Raw genomic sequence first — 17,298 nt, forward strand, 5'->3', positions numbered from 1 at the left:
ATGGACACATTTGAAAAAACAAGGTGGTTTGTTTTTTTTTTTTATTATTTTGCTTTCTTTAGTTCATATAAGTTTGCATATCTTTGAGGGAGCTACCGGACATTTACGGTGTTCATTTCCTATTTCTTCTGACAAACGAGAGCGTGACAAGCCTTCTTAACGCAAACTTACAAGTCATGAGCGATGATAAATGTCCTCGAGAGAAACGTGGCGACCGAGTATTGCACTTCACTTTCACTGATGCCACAAATTTGTGTCATCACCAACAAAAGAAAGAAAAAACACTGCATCCCTTCGAGGTAATGGATACTCGAGACTGAGTATCCCCCGTGCAGTGTCTTTCACCAGTTGCCTGTTACAACCTCCTCGCTAATTTTGTTTGTTTACTTTACTTTTCTGTCCTTTTTCTCACTTCGTATTTGTTTTGCGTAAAACGCAGCATCTCGGACGCTGCGCAAAGGAAGAGCCGTCTAACTTTGGTTTCTCTCTGCGCTAACGAACACGTGATAAAGATGTCAGATTGAGAAGAAAAATAGCACAGGGTCGAGCTGAAAAACCTCCAAGATGGCTGTCTTGAGCTACAACGAACGGGGACTCTTAAACCAACCGGAGCAACGGTGTCAAGCGACACCGCTTAAAATTGTGCTTTTAAAAGTAATACAGGGCGGCACGGTGTCTCACCTGGGAAGCGTTGGCCTCACAGTTCTGAGGTCCCAGGTTCGATCCCGGACCTGCCTGTGTGGAGTTTTCTCTGGTTTCCGCCCACATCCCAAAAAAATGCAACATTAATTACAGACTCTAAATTGTCCCTAGGTGTGACTATGAGTGCGGCTGTTTGTCTCAATGTGCCCTGCGATTGGTTGGCAACCAGTACAGGGTGTACTCCGCCTCCTGCCCGTTGACAGCTGGGTTAGACTCCAGCACTCCCCACAACCCTTGTGAGGATAAGCAGCTAAGAAGATGGATGGATGGATGGATGGATGGATGGAAAGTTATACAAGTACTGCTTCTACCATGTATTTCTTTTTTTTTTTTTTGGAGTGGGGAGCCAGATGGGATTATAGATACAATATATAAAGAATACGAGGAAAGAAAATTATTACTGTATTACTATAAATATAATGATGACAAATAAATGTACATTGAATTTCATGGAGTTACTGTAATTTAATGATTAAATTATCCATCCATTCATCCATTTCCTTCACTGCTTATCCTCACGAGGGTCGCGGGGAGTGCTGGAGTCTATGATTAAATTATCTCATGGGAAAATGTGAAAATGTGGTACAATATCACAATTTTAGGGGAGAAAAATCATTTTTGAGGAATAGAATATGATTGTTTTGTCACTGTCCCTTGAAATTGTTTCAATTTTCTCACATAAAAATCCTCCAAAATGATAACAACAATCCTTGGCAATGGCGGTCACACAAAAAATGCGAGTAGAGTAGGAAAAGCTGATTGAAAGGGAAGAAGTGGAAAGAGACAACCATCATAAACACATACATTATTAATAAGAAGATCATTATGGCTGCTTAACAACGCAGCGTCCATAAAAGGAGACGAGTCATTAGTGCCCAGTGCTGACTCGAATGAAAACGACAAAGTGGATTGTTAGTCACCCGACGGTAAGACTCCCTTGGACAAAAATGCCGGTGTCGGTCAGTCACGGACGTGATATTTGAGAGATGATTTTTGGAGTCGACGCAGTCGAACCGTAAACATCAGATAAAGCCGGATAAAGTCCAACTGTTGTTCTGTATCAAGGAATGAGACGGCCATGACCGTGAAAAAGACAGAATGCGGCACCTTCATCGCTCCCGCGCGGTACGCCACCCCCCCCCCTCTTTTTCCTCTTTTTGTATGCCTTCCAAGACTACTTTTCGTCGCGATAATCCGCAGCGCGTTGCTTTAATCACATCTTTGTGGGTCTTCACTTTTTAATTAAGGTCCGTGTTTCAGCTCATTTCGCTGCACATATTTAGAGAGCCGGTGGGACGCCGAGACATTCATTAGACAGATAGTCTGACAGAACAGCATCCGGCTGCTCCTGAGCACGGGTCTTAAAGACATTGATTGGGTTTAGATCCAAGGGCACGCGAAGGCGAATGTTTGCGTGAGTCTATGTGGCCTGCAATTGGACGGCAACCAGGTCAGGGTGTACCTGCTCGCTCCGGCACCTCCCGCGACCCCCGTGAGGATAAGCGGCTCAGATCATGGATGGATGGATGGATGGAATTGAGAAACCGTGTTGCTCCCTGCATGCATTGCGCTCTAAAATGTCAAAAATGTACTCAAGACATGAAACCTTAATGGTCATGAATGGTTAAGATTAACGTAGCATGAATTATGTTTATGTTACCTTCTTTGAGTCTTACATCACACCAATGTTGCACTTTGTTTTCTTGAAACCCCGACTGTGAAATCCCGGTCGGTTCTGCTATTTGTTAAGTGAACCAAAGCTAAATCCCAAAACCCGATGATTTAACAGTTTCATTAGAGTTACTGTTGCCAGTAAATTACGATAATAATGTGTAATGCAAGGTCACCAGTAAATTAAACAGTGCCAGTATCAATATTAATTTCAATATGGTAATAATTTTGCATAATCATATCGTTTAAATATAACGGAACTGTCAGAGTTGGGTCGGCATTGCCGGAAATAAGTCGGAGTCGTTTCCGGTGAGAGTTGGACTCCGGAAAGGCTGCCCTTTGTCACAGATTTTGTTCATAACTTTTGTGGGCACAATTTCCAGGCGCAGCCGAGGCGTAGACTGTGTCCGGTTTGGTGGCCTCAGCATCGCATCGCTGCTCATTGCAGATGATGTGGTTCTGTTGGCTTCATCAAGCTGCGATCTCCAGCTCTCACCGGAGCGATTCGCAGCAGAGCGTGAAGCGGCTGGGATGAAAATCAGCACCTCCAAATCAGAGACTATGGTCCTCAGTCGGAAAAGGGTGGCGTGTCCTCTCTAGGTCGGGGATGAGCTTCTGCCCCAAGTGGAGGAGTTCAAGTATCTTGGGGTCTTGTTCACGAGTGAGGGAAGAATGGAGCGGGAGATCGACAGACGGATCGGTGCAGCGTCTGCAGTGAATCGGACTTTGCATCGGTCCGTTGTGGTAATGAGGGAGCTAAGTTGTAAGGCGAAGCTCTCAATTTACCAGTCGATCTACGTTCCTACCCTCAGCTATGAGCACGAGCGGTGGGTCGTGACCAAAAGAACAAGAGTCCGGATACAAGCGGCCGAAATTTGATTATTTCACAGGGTGTCCGGGCTCTCCCTTCAAGAACGGGTGAGAAGCTCAGTCATCCGGGAGGGCCTCAGTGTCGAGCCGCTGCTCCTCCGCATTGAGAGGAGCCAGATGAGGTAGGTGGCTGTGGCATCTGATTCGGATGCCTCCCGAATGCCTCCCTGATGAGGTGTTCCGGGCATGTCCCACCGGAAAGAGACCCCGGGGACGACACAGGACACGCCGGAGAGACTATGTCTCTCGGCTGGCCTGGGAACGCCTCGGGATCCCTCCGGAAGAGCTGGAAGAAGTGGCTGGAGAAAGGGAAGTCTGGGTATCGCTGCTGGAGCTACTTCCCCACGACCCAACCCGGAAAAGTGGTAGATAATGGATGGATGGATGATGGCTAGTAGAACTGAAAACATACCCGAGAGAATAAATGGACAATATTGCTTTGATGACTTTGATTAGTGTTATTGTTTCTTCTTTTTCATTGCTTCACTGCCACATCCAAAATGAAATTGTAACTCACACGAGCGGCAGTACTCTGACCACACCTAAAAGTAGGAAGGTGTCTCTGCAAGGACTATAAAACGTGATCTTGCGTTACTAGCCCCTTGAATTTCATATTGCTGCTTGCACATCCACCTCCACACTTTGCTCCGTCGACGATCATCACACAATCTTCCATTAAGTTCGCAGCAAGCGCTTTTGCGTCTGCTCCGACTGCTCTTGTTTGTCATCCTAAGCTCTGCCTTCGATCATGTTTGCCCACGCCTTTACAGCGCATTGCTCGTTTAATTGGATTGAGAAGCCCGTTTTGAATACGGACGAGCGGGAGCCGCATAGTAATCAGTATTATTCAAATGAAGGACGCCGCCGTTAATTGACATTTCTGGGTGTGTTGAAAGGACAGAAAGTCGTCTTTTTAATGGTGGGTCAATGGCGACGCTGCCTTACAAAGGCAGAGGTCTGCTTTCGAATGAAAAATATGGCCAATAAATTATGTTATCTGGAGTCGCCCTCACACTGGGAGAGATGCTGCTCCCGTTATCATGAGCCAGCGTACCATCATTATTGATGCAGTATGCTCAAATCATTATTTCACGAGTTGACATGAGCTCGTGCACCAACGTCATCAAATCACGTGACTGGACATTCTTCAATGCTAAGTCGGTTGGAGACGGCACGAAAATACGTCTTATAGCACGACGCTCAGAGTTTTGTCCGATACCGTGAAACATTTAGAAGGTGATAATAAACGAAGGTACGAGGAAAAATGAGACACACTTGGCATAGAAGACCCATATTTTGTCGAGATTTACAAAGAAAAGTTTGAAAGCGTGTAAAAGTCAGGACGCAAACGAATACTTCGTTGCTGGATCTGTTCTCAATCAATCCCTCATCGTGATCCACTCGGATTTTTTTTTTCAATACAAATTCCAATATTTCAATAAATGCCCCCTGGTTTTACACAAACTCGCATTCATTAACTACGATTGGGGGGGGAGACAGCTAGTCGGCTCCTCTCCGTACACAAAGCGTGTTGCGGCCGCACATTAAACTTCGGTAAGGGTCTCTGTGAAAAATGTTTTTTTTTATTTTAAATATGCATTGTTATCAAATGAGTCCAATGTTTATTTAAAAAAGGAAAACAAACTAGGCTTCAAAATAGGCTTCAGCACTCGTACACGGAAGCATGTTGCGGCCACACGTTAACCTACGTAAACCTCTGTCACTGACGGTTTATTTTCTTTGTCTAAATACGCGTTGGACTCATTTGACAACAATGGGTATTAGAAAAAAAAAAAAAGTCTGTTGTGGAGAGGTTTACCGAAGTTGAATGTATGGCTGCGGCGCGCTTTCGTGTACGTTGGAGATGACTCCCTGTCATTTTTTAAATTTTTTTAATACGCATTGATCTCCAATAAGCCAACTCGGAATTATAAATACTTTGTAGTTTGAGACTAAGAATAATTCCTACCTGAAACGAAGCGATCGCGTGTATTTGGTTGGCCACCATCCATCACGTTTAATTGCCAAAATCCATCGATCTTTTCTTGTCTTTTCAGATGGTATTCCACAGAATGAGCCCTTTGAATATCGGTCTCGTCTGTTGTAACAACCAACAGCACAACAAGTCTCGGGCATTGGGAATATTCTGCTCTGGTTCAATGTCTCCCACACTGTCGAGCGGCTCTTTTTGACCGGCAATATGGCGCCGTGAAAATGGTGACGTCACCTGCACGAGCTCTATAGTTAATAGAGGGACATAAGAGAGAACAAGTCCACCAAACATTATTTAACGATAATCATGTTGAAGAAGTTCAAAGTCGCAGCAAGAACAACCATCAGTTGGGTTCATAACACCGCCAAGGTTAAGGACTCAACAAAAGCAACGCGTTTATTTGTCAGTCCATATTTTAGCAGGTCACACTTCCGAAAAATTTCGACGTGCCTTGTTATAAATGGACCTTATGGAAGTAAAGAAGAACAAGATCACACAATGGGACTTAAAAAACAGGATAGCACCCAGATGTTGCCAGCAATGGAGAAGAAAAATACATTTTTATAACCCTCGCAAAGCTGTAACACTACAGTAGTAGCCAATTTGTTTAGATTGTTCCGAAATGACTTAACAGCCATTATTGACCGTTTTTGGTAAATCTGAATATTGATCCACCAAACAGTGACCTTGTTAGTGTCGACTGGATGAAGGTCAGTACCCTGGAGTCAGGGTTCACACGTTAATAAATAACGAGCACGTTGACATTTCTTTGATATGGGAAGTGCATGACATGTAATTATGAAAAAGGCCCATCACTTATCGCATTGGAAAAGAAACTAAAGAGATAAAAGAAAATAACTTCATAATTCTCGTGAGCGCGTAATAGGAGACGAACAGACGAGTCAGCTCGTCGATAAGTCTATCTGACTATTTAGATGTTTAGTCTAATCTTGGGTCAAGCCCAATGGAGAATCTGCATCCCTTTTGTGCGGTCTGAAGCTGATTAATCTCTAATCACCTGTTTGTGTTTTTAATCATCTAATCAGGACTCATCTATTCATCTAATTAGGACCTTCGGCTCTCCCGTCCGCCACAGTCACCGGTGAAATATAATCCACCGGAAAACGATCCTCTGTGGGGCCGCCGAATGTGCGTCCAAATAAATGGACAGACGGTCTTCATACGGCCGTACCGGTCCGGGTCCGCAACTATGGAAAATAAGATAGCTCCGCCGATTTTTGCTATTCCGTTAACCGCCGCTCTTAAAAGATCCATAGCAGTAAAGGGGAACGGCAACAAGAGCTCCAATTTTTGCCCTTAAAATGCTTCGTTCAGTGCCAAAACACAAAAAAACAACTGAGAACTTCATTCCCCTACAATACGCACGACTGACTCAAGTATCACTGAAAATTGCTTTGATGTCAAAGTAGCAGACACTGCAAGCGGGTCACTTGAAACTAACGCCAGTCTACCCTCAGACACAAGGGAAATACAAACAGAGAATTGCAGATGTTGTTGTTTGCAGCCTGGCTTTCGTTTCCTGTACGACAATAATAACAATTATCATGACAAGTTTCTTTCGGCTTGTCCCTTTCGGGTCGCAACAGCGTGTCATCTCTTAAGCAAAATGCTGAGTTTTATTTTGAATCATTTGTTTGTCTTTGTTTCTGTGACAGTCCATCATAATGTTTCTGTGAAACCGGTCTTCTTCTTCTTTTCCTTTCGGCTTGTCCCGTTAGGGGTCACTACAGCGTGTCCTCTTTTTCCTATCTCGTGCATCTTCCTCTCTAACACCCACTGTCCTCATGTCCTCCCTCAAAACATCCATCAACCTTTTCTTTGGTCTTCCTCTCGCTCTCTCTTCCTTGGTAGCTCCATCCTCGTCACCCTTCTACCAATATACTCACTCTCTCACCTCTGGACACGTCCAAACCATCGGAGTCCTGCTCTCTCTAACCTTGTCTCCAAAACATCCAACTTTGGCTGTCCCTCGAATGCGCTCATTTCTAACCCAAGCCCTAATCCTATCCAGCCTAATCACTCCGAGCAAGAACCTCAACATTTTCATTTCTGCTCCCTCCAGTTCTGCTTTCCGTTGTCTCTTCAGTGCTACCGTCTCACTACTGTTTTATAGACTTTGCCATTCATCCTAGCGGAGACTCTTCTGTCAAATAGAACACCAGACACCTTCCGCCAGCTGTTCCATACCACTTGGACCCGTTTCTTCACTTCCTTACCACACTCACCATTGCTCTGTAGTGTTGAGCCCAAGTATTTGAAGTCGTCCACTCTTCCTGGAGCTTCACTCTTCCCCCTCTGCCCCTCTCATTCACGCACATATATTCTGTTTTACTTCGGCTAATCTTCATTCCTCTCCTCTCCAGTGCGTGCCTCCATCTTTCTAATGTTCCTTTGCCTGCTCCTCGCTTTCACTGCAGATCACAATATCATCTGCAAACATCATAGTCCAACTGGTTTCCAATCTAACCTCATCTGTCAGCCTATCCATTACTACAGCAGTCTGTGACCCAAAATAAATACATATTTGGAAGCACTGTCCTCCACGGTGATGAACAAATATGAATCATGTCATCAACTAGTAGACTTTGATGGTGAACTTTCATCACATTATAGTCAACGTGTCATGAGTAGAATGGATGGATGGATGGATTGTTTGTTTGTTGCAGCAGTTAAACAACTGAGAAACACACTCTGGCGTGTTACTGTATTTATACGCACTACATTGTCATGGATTATGTCTTCTTGCACTCGGAGCACTCACTAAAGTGATCGGAAGACAACTAAAAGGAAAACGAAGACTTAAAAACGAATGAAGCAAAAGAACACTGGCGAGCAGAAAGACTGACATCAAAGTGGCACGGTTCAGAACCGGGCCAAGGCCTCTTGTCTCCTCCTTGTGCATACGCGAACGCTACGCACACACACACACACACAAAACAGGTTGACAGAGAAAAGGGTGATTTCATTTCTCCGAGCTGACATAAAGATCAGAGTTTCGAAGCCCAGATGGCCTACTGAGCGCGTCCACTGTCAACTCCATTACTTCCCAATGGTGCTGCTGCCTAAGGGACGAAATCTCGCTCTCTCTCTCACGCACACATACATAAACAGCAAACATACCCCCAAGCACACACACAAGATATTGAAGCCATAACATGAATGACAAAGACCTTCGATACCCCGTGCGTACGGTTGTGCAGTATTGCAAACCCACGTCAAAGTGTGTGTGTAATGCTGGCCCTTCCGCATCATCGGCAAATGCCAGCAAGAACCCGAGTGTCAGTAAATGTGCAAATGCCAGTCATGATAAGAGAGAAGGCCAATTACCAACATCGGGCTTTGGAGACAAACCACTTTTGTGCCTTTTCAGAAAAGAGACGTGCGCTTTTCGAGAGATCTGTCACACTCTTATGCACTTAGAAGTGTTTTAAAAAGAGATGTATTTTCTCAATTAGAACGACGGCGCTTTTGATAGATTTAGACGAGATTTAGTTTTTCTACACTCCAATGCTTTTCATATCCAGACACAGACGGACATTGTTTGAGCTGCGAATGCATGTCAAACATCTTTCGCGCTTTGGTGTACAACACAGGCTATCCTCTTGCTTCGGTTTGAATTCAATCAAATTCAAGGAAATGAATGAAAATGGACTTTAATGGGCAAATATGGGAGGACAAACTTAGCCAGTGGGAGACCTGATTGGACTTTTAATGTTTAACAAGTAAGCCTTACATCAGGACATCCGTGGCAAGCAACGGAACACTTTCATTAAGTTTCACGGCTTTTGCCTGGGTGTGGTCATTTTCATATCCATCCATTTTCTTAGCCGCTTATCCTCACAAGGGTCGTGGTGAGTGCTGGAGCCTATCCCAGCTATCAATGGGCAGGAGGCGGGGTACACCCTGGACTGGTTGGCAGCCAATCGCAGGCCACATGGAGACAGACAACAGTCGCAATCACAATCACACCTAGGGGCAATTTAGAGTGTCCATTTCATGTTGCATGTTTTTGGGATATAGGAGAAAACGCACCCAGGCACGGGGAGAACATGCAAACTCCACACGGGGATCGAACCTGGGTCCTCAGAACTGTGAGGCTAACACTTTATCAGCAATCCACCGTGCTGCCGTCATTTTCATATTGTCCAATTAATAACAGTAAAGACACGATCAATTTTTTTTTCCTCATTCATCATTTTTTATGCTGCCTTGGTTTTATATGTTTAAATGTCTCTGATGCCATGCGTCAAGTCATAGTTTCAATAAATTGCTCCCTCAGGTAACCCTAATCCTATTTTTCTTTCTGCTAGTTTGTGAATCCAAAATGGCTGGCACATCCTGACTCTCAAGAACACAGATCCCTCTGGTGTATTGCAACGGCGTGGTTATGTGCCCTCCGGTGGCAAGAACGGTAAAAACAGCTTGACTGACGAATACGGCCGTTTGTAAAAGAAGCCAAAATAAAAGAAAAGAAAGGAAATGTGAAGAAACTAAGACGCAATCACTGAAATGTCACGTTGACCTGCAGCTGTTAGGATGCAAACATTTGAAGACAAATTGACTCAGTTATCATCATAACAATACTGTATGTGTGTTCACGCTTACCGCACACCCATAAAATCAAATTCTGGATAAGGTTGCTTTGATCATCCATTTCTCTCTCTCTCCAGAATGAAAAAAAATTCCAAAAAGATTGTGGTTCTGTCCTGAAAAGGCCTTATTTTTTGCTTCCAAAAAATAATTTGCTGTCCTTTCAAAACAATTCTGCAGTTAGGGTTGAAGCAAGGGACGACCTGTTATTTTCCACTCAGTGTCGCAGTCTCTGAAGTCACCTCGTTTACATATTTTACAGTCCTGGAGCTTTCACAGGACTACGTACACAAAACGACGTCATCAGGTCAAACATGCGTGTCAAGCAGGTGATATATTGTATGCCTCACGTTCGGATGAAGCACATAGCTGTACATTTCTTACGGCTGCTGCGTATATTTGCATTAACCTGTAAGCGCGGAAAGCCTCCCGCGAGTCTACAGTTATCTGTTAGTGTAAACATGCACTTAAAAACCCGGCTCGCATCTAAAATTGCACAGGGGGTCGCAAGTGTAATGAGCTCTGTTGTGCCCACATGATCAGTGGGTCGCCCGTTTGGCTGAACAGACGCACGCACGCACACGGGTCCCCCTGGAGCAACATACATATAGGCGACATGTTGGCACTGATTAGGGCAGACAGTTCGCCCCCTACAAATAGACAGGGCCAGACAGGATGGCGTGGTGCCAGCGCATGTGTGTGTGTGTGTGTGTGTGTCAACTCTGGCCCCTCCACGAGTCCTACTGGGGCTCGGGGTTGATGGTATAAACAAACAAGCATGGACAATAAACAGCGATGGCAACAAAGACCATATTCACATTTGCATCCATTTTTCAAAAAGGGGAGAATTGTGGAGCCGAGTCAGGAGATTCTCTCTCAGCTTTACGTCGTGCCATTGAGTGAAGACGTTTTTCTTGTGTGCGCGAGTGTGCCCGCTGGCCTGCCAGATCGCACACTTTTGAAGGTGCCAACGAGATTCAAGCGGCAAGTCAGGGACCCACTTGGAAACAAGGCAGAACCAAAGAGCGAAAGCGGTAGAAGACTGACATTTTGCCTTTTCCGAGCTCTTTACCCTCTCGCGCGTACCTCCAGCTGAATACGCCGCGCCATACACGGACCCCCTGCTGTGCATTGCACTTGCTAGTTATGCAAATGCATCTCCCTCGCTTAGATTGTCGAGGCGCGGAACGGGATTAGCATAAAGTTGATTTCAAAGCGCAGACGCACACTGGCGGACTGCACACATGCATCTGCTCAGCTCCAAATAATCATTCCTCTGACTACGTAAGCGCAATGATGTACAGGAGGCATACAAATAAGCAATGCTATCCTTACATATTGAACGGCATGAGATTGGGCTAACATCGCAGTTTGCATTTTTCTACAACATGAGAGGTGGCGTTGGAGGCGTATCAAAGGTTTAGTGAAGCACTCGGGAAATGTTACATGACTCTGACCAGTCTGTCAATCAGTCAGATGAAACAGAACGTGCAAACGTTGACTCGACTGTGATTAAATCCATTGCCCTCCTTGCATTGTTTGATTCAATGCTAGTTCAATGTACTCTGTGCTGTGCACAACGACAAGAAAGTATTTAAAGTTGGTGGTGATTCAATATTTGGCATAACTGCTCTTCAGCTGTGTTCATACGTCACAAGTTTGGTTGCGGTCAAATGGAAAATGACAGCAGTGATTTATTCTCTCCGCCATTGACGCCCTCACGTGAAACTTGACTTTGGAAGGATCGAGAGCAGCAGAACAGAAAGCTTCCTTTCTGAATGGTGCAACAACTCAAAATGTAAATCAATTTAAAAAAAAAAAATGTTATGTAAAGACAACTTTTTTTTTTCCTCGCATGGGTGGGGAAGTGCCAGATGGATGAAACAAGTGAAGGAGAGGAGGGAAGAGGAAAATGAGAAGAAGGGAGGGTGGAAAAGAAGAAACGAGATTGTTTACTTCAGTCCCTCCTTTCTTTAATTTGAAGAAGAAAAAAAAAAAAACACCATATGTTAACCTTTAGGGAATATGCCATATGCTTGGAAATTCAATTGAGTCCAACCGCAGCTTCGCAACTGGTTCTGCAGAGCAGTGAAACATTTTACCATTTGCACATCTGTCAAGGTGAATATTCCGTCTAATACTTAACTGCGCTATACACTTTGCAAATTAATTTTAGTTTGTTTTTTTAATGGATGGAAATTTCAAGTGATGGTAATGAACACTATCAGGCTTACGGCCATGCTACCCTGAGAATGCCCGATCTCGTCAGATCTCGGAAGCTAAGCGGGTTTGGCCCTGGTCAGTACTTGGATGGGAGACCGTCTGGGAATACCAGGCGCTGTAAGCTTCTCTCCCCGGCTAAAATGCAGAGGTGTTGCGTCAGGAAGGGCATCCGGCGTAAAACTGTGTCAGACAAATGTGCATTCATCAGAGATGATAAGCTGTGACGACCACTAACAGGACAAGCCGAAAGGAAAAGAAGAAGAAGAAGAAGGTAATTAACACCATCAGAAGTCTAGGATAATACATTCTTCAAGTAGCTGTGAAAATGGGGTTTGGTATCAAAAAATGGAGAATTACAATGCAGTTGCCACACCGGACTTGCTTCTGCGGGCCACAAAAAATGATGTAACGGGCCGGATCTGGCCTTCGGGCCCTGAGTTTGACACCTGCTTTTGCACACAATTAGTCCTGCTCAATTCAGGACTATTGCGAAGTTGGAAATATCTCACTTGAAGTGAGATACAGTAAACCCTCGGTTCTCGAACGTACCCGTTTTCGAACGAAAATTTCGAGACTTTTTTGCTTCTGTTGTCGAACGAAACTCGGTACTCGAAGACCCCCGACAAAACCCGGAAATAACACATTGGGCACCAGCTGACCCGCGACGCGTTTTGTTGTGAATTCCCACACCGGCGAAATCAAAAAACAGAAATAACATAACCCCCGACACCCTTTGGTATTATCAATTCGAACACCCCCCGAAAAAACCTGGAAATGACAATGAGCGCAGCGCAACCAGCGCACTTTTGTTGTAGTGTATAACGCAGCCTCTGTATACAGACGTGTCCCGGTAGTGACTGTTGTTTTTCTTCTTATCAAGGACAACCGTATTAACCCCCAATCATGGCTCCAAAGAAGGCAAGTTGCTTGTTTAAAGTTATTCTGCACTTTTGTTCATTAAAAAAAAAAAAAAAGTTTACAAGGCTGGGGGCCGAGTCGTTACATATAAGGCAATGCCGTCCCAGCCTAGCGTAGTCTACTACTAAAACATACTATTTTAGGCAAAAAATAAATATATTTCTTAAATTACTTTATTATACAAAGTAATTAAACTCTACATGTATTTCTACTATGAAGTTTGTTATCACGAAAAGCTAAAAAAAAAACCTGCTTTAAAAAGCCAAATTTTTTTAGGCTTGGAAGGCATTATTTCTTTTTCCATTCATTGTAATGGGAAAAATCTATTCGGTTTTCGAACAAATCACTTCTCAAACCGTTTTCAGGAACGGATTGTGGTCGAGAACCAATGCATCACTGTATCCCAAAACAGCTGACAACGATACAGTAGCTATGAAAGATCTGGGATCGACAAATACAGCTCCACAGTAAATATGGTAAGTTTGTAAAATATTTTACTGTGTGTTGACATCATTATTATTCCAAGTAACCCTTATTTATTTGAAAGTGGCCATAACATTTTTAGTGGTGAATGTCAATGAATATTGGAAAGAATTCCAGTGTTTCTGAAAAATAATTAATAAGAGGACAAAAAAAAATAAAAAAAATTAATTGACAGTTATTTTATTATTTTTCTCTAAATCCTTCAGGACCAAGCAAAATATTCCATATTGGGGAAAGAAATGTAGGGGGAACATTTAAAAAAAAAAAAAAAACTTCAATATGCGCCTCCCGCAGAAAAATAAAATGCCAGACTTTTCAAAGCTTTTTGCACATTTATGGAAATAGCGCAAATCGCACAGACGAATTTGAAAGATGGAGTTTTTTTTTTGTTTTATCTTTTTTCCTCAAATCAACTCTAGTGAGTGTGAGGGGCGGGGGGTGCCCCAGAGGCCTCGCCTTCATCCAGGATGGAGGTATATACGCGCACAGTACCCATTTTGATCCTCACTCACTCATACACACACATGTAGAGTAATAAGGTTGATTCTTTGCACAGATGTGATGGAGGATCATGAGCATGTCACCCCAACACACAACCATGCACATGCGCACACACACGCACGCACAGTCTTGGCCCTGCCTGTCTGCCACGGGTGTCAGTACATGTAAAAGGTCTCAACATAAATGGGATTAATGCAGTCTCTTTCCCATCGGCAATCATTAAGCATTCTGTTTAAAGCGCAAACATACTCAAAATAAACGCACTTCCACCCTCCCCTGCTGCAGTAAATTATTCAAAGAAAAAAAAGAAATAAAGGAAAGGGAAAAGGAGAGAAAGTGAGACGGAGGGGTGGGGGGGGGGACTTTGCATGAGGGGAGAGGCGGATAAATAAGAGCGGGGAAGGAGGGGAGCGCGGACGAGTTGTTGCAGGGCTGAGAATCCTAAAAAGCAAGCGCAGCTGTCACTTTGGAGGGTTTTATGCTTTTTTTTTTTGCCTCAAGTTCACCTACAATCTGGTTTGAAAAAAAAAAAAAAAAATCCCAAAACATCTCTCATTGTCTTGCGCTGAAGGCAACAGTTCTCCGCCACCACCTTTGAGCTTCAAGATTCCCAATCGCTGCTCGCTTTATGTCTGTTTACTTCCCACCGAGAGCAATTAGGAAGAGTTGTTTTTTTTTTTTTTTTCCTTTTATATTCTTTAACATTTCCAATCTTGGTTCATACAACGGCTCTGTGAAGTCAAATATTTCTGCAGCTCAAGTCTTGCCATCACTTTCCCCCTCAATATAATGTCATAATATTGCCATAGCGCATTTCAAAATGTTGACTTTGACTGTCCAACATAATCGGCACATTTTCGCAAGGGGAAAAAAAAATGGAATAAAAAGTTACATTTTATGGTCCTGTTATTTTGTCAGCTTAAAAAAACAATTGATGATATTTCTTCCCATCTATCAAAGATGTAGTTTGTTGTAACGCAATTATTTTTCATGTTCGGATGGGACGCCTTGCACAAACAAGCGCAGTACTTGGTATTTATTGTACTGCAGTTGAAAGCTTCCCGTTAAAGCACGGCTGAAAGATGCTTTGGGTAGAAAGAAAAATAGAAATCCTGTCAAAGCGGATCACCTGGAACTCGTGTGAAGTGCAGCACATGGATATCAACAAGCTCTTGAAAACGAAAGAACGCGACAACAACAAAACACTCAACCAAATAAATATACTACACTTTGGATCCTGGAGGACTGCATTTTTTTTTTCTGCAAAATGTGCATGTTGGGTTAATTGAAGGCGAAAAATTGCCCATAGGTGTACATGTCAGCGGATTTGTGTCCTGTAATTGAGTGGCTGTGCCCTCACGTCATGTTCCAAAGTCACTTGGGAAAAGCCCACTTCCCCCAGTGACCCTGAACGCGATGCGCTGCGATGTGGTGATAGGATGGAGGTTGTCACGGCAACAACAACAAGCCCTCGGGTGGGGATACGAACCGCCTGCTGCGGGGCGCACCGCTTACACACCGTGGCACGCCGCACAAATGATCTTTACTATGGCTATATTTCCACCGAGCTGCAAATTTTGGTCAGTTCGCATTTGAGAAGTCGCCACAAGATGCACGAGGTCCCGGGCGTCGAACCGACGCGGCATAAAACCAAAACAAAGCATATGCAACACAGTGCAGTGTTTTGTGCCAAAATTATCTCTCATCAAGAAACAGACCGGTACATAATCAAATCCTCTTTCATGTTATTACTTTTTCTTTGGGAAGGAAGGGATGCATAACTTTGGGTGCCATGGTGGTGCAACTGATTAGGGCATTGGCCACACAATTCTGAGGACCGGGGTTCAAATCCCGGCCCCGCCTGTCCGGAGTTTACATGTTCTCCCGGTGCCTGCGTGGGTTTTCTCCGGTCACTCCAGTTTCCTCCCACATCCCCCAAAACATGCAACATTAACGGGACACTCTAAATTGCCCCGAGGTGTGATTGTGAGTGCGGCTGTTGTCGGTCTCTACGTGACCTGCGATTGGCTGGCGAACAATTTTGGGTGTACCCTGCCTCCTGCCCGTTGACACCTGGGACAGGTTTCAGCACTCTTGTGACCCTTGTGAGGATAAGCAGCTCAGAAAATGGATAGATGGATAGATGGATGAAAAACTTGGGGTGCCTTGATAACCCTATAATTGGTCAGCAGTCAGTCGCAGGGCACACCTATGGACAATTAGGTTGACAATAAACCAAACGGTTGTTTTTGTAAAGTAAAGAAATAAAGCACATAAAACGCGTCCAATCCTAAAAACAAACAAGAAAACCGCACACGCAAAGGTCCAAGCTGAGCTTCAAATGCAGAACTTTTCACTGTAAGGTTTTTATTGTTATAAATAATGGTCGCAGATGAACTGTATATTGAAAATTACATTTTCGGCATTCTTATCTTAATTCCCCCCCCCCCCCCTCGTTCACAACTCATCAAAGTGAATTAAGGAGTAGATACTGTGATTAACTTCCCTCGTAACACGCAGCCGCACGGACTTGAAACACACCAACAAAGATACATATTTTTTTTTTTCAATTAGCCGGGACTTTGCTGTGTTTAATTGCATTTCTTTGGGCTCAAAAGCAAGATAGAATGAGACTTCTAACTGCCGACATAAATATATAATATTCCACTTATCTGTTCAACAGTGATTTAAGAAGCTTCAAGATGAAACAGCAAAAGTGTTGAGCAATTTTCTGCCAGGAGAAGAATCTAGTGCAATTCCATCATGTTAACAAAAGCTACAGTTCCAGTAAAAAAAAAAAAAATATATATATATATATATATATATATATATATATATTGGACGGCACGGTGGAGCAGCTGGAAAGCGTTGGCCTCACAGTTCTGAGGTCCCGGGTTCAATCCCAGACTTGCCTGTGTGGAGTTTGCATGTTATCGGGCGCTCTGGTTTCCTTCCACATCCCAAAATCATATAACATTAATTGGACACTCCAAATTGCCCCAAGGTGTGATTGTGAGTGCGGCTGTTTGTCTCGATGTGCCCTGGGATTGGCTGGCAACCACTTCAGGGTGTCACCCGCCTCCTGCCTGTTGACAGCTGGGATACGCTCCAGCACTCCCCGCGACCCTTGTGAGGATAAGCGGCTAAGAAAACGTCGAGATGGATGGATGGAAGAGAGCAAATGTCCGTAACACTAGCTGACCTCCGTTTTGTACTCCTCAAGAAGAAATAATGAAAATAATTTATTCTGTAAGAGAAATTTGAGTTGAAAGGTGCATAGCGTCACTGCGCTGTATAAAGTCCAATTTGTAGTCAAGCGTTCCAGA

At 43.9% G+C, this 17,298-nt stretch overlaps 1 non-coding gene across 1 annotated transcript; it reads left to right on the forward strand.

The window, feature by feature from the left end:
- Positions 1–12,075: 12,075 nt before the first annotated feature.
- LOC133501556 (5S ribosomal RNA) lies at positions 12,076–12,194 on the forward strand. The gene has a single exon (XR_009795225.1). It is a non-coding gene; the product is annotated as a 5S ribosomal RNA (ribosomal RNA).
- The last annotated feature ends 5,104 nt before the right edge of the window (positions 12,195–17,298 follow it).

The sequence above is a fragment of the Syngnathoides biaculeatus genome, chromosome 5 (assembly GCF_019802595.1).
Source record: "Syngnathoides biaculeatus isolate LvHL_M chromosome 5, ASM1980259v1, whole genome shotgun sequence".
NCBI classification, from domain to species: domain Eukaryota; kingdom Metazoa; phylum Chordata; class Actinopteri; order Syngnathiformes; family Syngnathidae; genus Syngnathoides; species Syngnathoides biaculeatus.